The sequence below is a fragment of the Chiloscyllium plagiosum genome, chromosome 14 (genome assembly GCF_004010195.1).
Source record: "Chiloscyllium plagiosum isolate BGI_BamShark_2017 chromosome 14, ASM401019v2, whole genome shotgun sequence".
In the NCBI taxonomy this organism is placed as follows: Eukaryota; Metazoa; Chordata; class Chondrichthyes; order Orectolobiformes; family Hemiscylliidae; genus Chiloscyllium; species Chiloscyllium plagiosum.
Genome location: NC_057723.1, coordinates 78,978,118 through 78,979,989, shown reverse-complemented (window position 1 = coordinate 78,979,989; position 1,872 = coordinate 78,978,118).

Genomic DNA, 1,872 nt, shown 5'->3' with positions numbered 1-1,872 from the left:
CTCCCCCTGCAGGAATGAGTCCCTCTGTTCTCCCCCCTCTCCTCCTGCAGGAGCGAGTCCCCCTTCTCTTCCCCCTCTGAAACACAGTGTTCCCATGACGATAAGGAGACCAGAACTCTGTGCAGTATTCCCAGTGGGATAGCGAGACAGGACTTGTGCACAACATTACCAGAGGAATGAGAAGATGGGAACTATCACAGTATTCCCAGTGGGATTGGAGACTAGATCTGTGCACAGATCCCCTATGGGATACAGAGACAGTAATTGTGTACAACATTCCCAGTGATGTAGGCAGGTGGGAATTGTACATCGCTTTCTGGATAGGAATGGGAGATGGTAGCTGGATGCATTTATCCCAGTGTGGTAGGGAGAATGGGAACAGTGCACGGTATTCCCAGTGGGATAAGGACATAGGAGCTATGCAGATTATTCCCAGTGGGACACAGAGATGGGAGCTATGTATGATATTCCCAGTAGGATAGGGAGATGAGAGCTATGCAGATTATTCCCAGTGGGAGAAGGAGATGGGATCTGTGTACGGTATTCCCAGTAGGATAGGGAGATGGGAGCTGTGCAGACTTTTCCCAGTATAATATGGAGTAGGAGCTGTGTACGGTGTTCCCAGTAGGATAAAGAGATGTGAGCTGTGCAGATTATTCCTAGTGGGATATGGAGTAAGAGCTGTGCACAGTACTCCCAGTGGGATAGGGAGATGGGGGATGTGCAGATTGTTCCCACTGGGAGAGGGAGATGGGATCTTTGCATGGTATTCCCAGTAGGATAGGGAGATGGGAGCTGTGCAGAGCATTCCCACTGGGATATGGAGTGGGAGCTGTGCACAGTATTCCCAGTGGAAGAGGGAGATGGGAGCTGTGCAGATTATTCCCACTGGGATATGGAGTGGGAGCTGTGCACGGTATTCCCAGGAGGATAGGGAGATGGGAGCTGTGCAGATTATTCCCACTGGGATATGGAATGGGAGCTATGCACAGTATTCCCAGTGTTAGAGGGAGATGGGAACCATGCACAGTATTCCCAATGGGAGAAGGAGATGGGAACCGTGCATGGTATTCCCCAGTGGGAGGGGGAGATGGGAACCGTGCACAGTATTCCCAGTGGGAGAGAGAGATGGGAACCGTGCACTGTATTCCCAATGGGAGAAGGAGATGGGAACCGTGCATGGTATTCCTAGTGGGAGACGAAGATGGGAACCATTCATGTTATTCCCAGTGGGATATGCTGCCAACTGACTGCTCTTGCCCATCCCACTGGGGTGAGCCTTGGTCAGTGGGACAGGTCACACTCAGGGGTTGGGTTTGGAAGGGGTCAGGGGTCTTTACTGCTCGTCAGCTGTCTCCCGCTCTCCTCTGTTGGCACGTCCTCCTCCATTTCCCTCTCCTCACTGCTCAGTCCAGCCATCTCAAGGCACACTGTGTTCTCCGGCTCTGGGAGATCCACCTACCCGCAGTTCCTTCATTCTGTTTTATATTTTACTTGAATTTGTTTCCCCCTCTGATAGATGTTCTTCCTGAAATGCACCCAAATGATCACCATGGTCGAAGAGTAAATTCTATTAGGATTATCTGCTAGGCATTGTTCAACCACTGGAATGCATGAGAATGTAAAGTAATGCCAAGTCACCATAGTCTTATTGGACCATAGGACTGCTCTCTTATTAGAGAGACATTGCTGATGGTGATTCACCACCCCTCAGGTGAGGGGACATGCACCACCCCTCAGGTGAGGGGAGAGGTTGAGAAGGAGAGTCCTTTATAGTAACCTCAGCTGGGGTGGGCATTGAACACACACTGTTGGCATCACTCTACACTGCAAACCAGCCGTCCAGCCAATGGAGCTAACTAACCCCCCCAT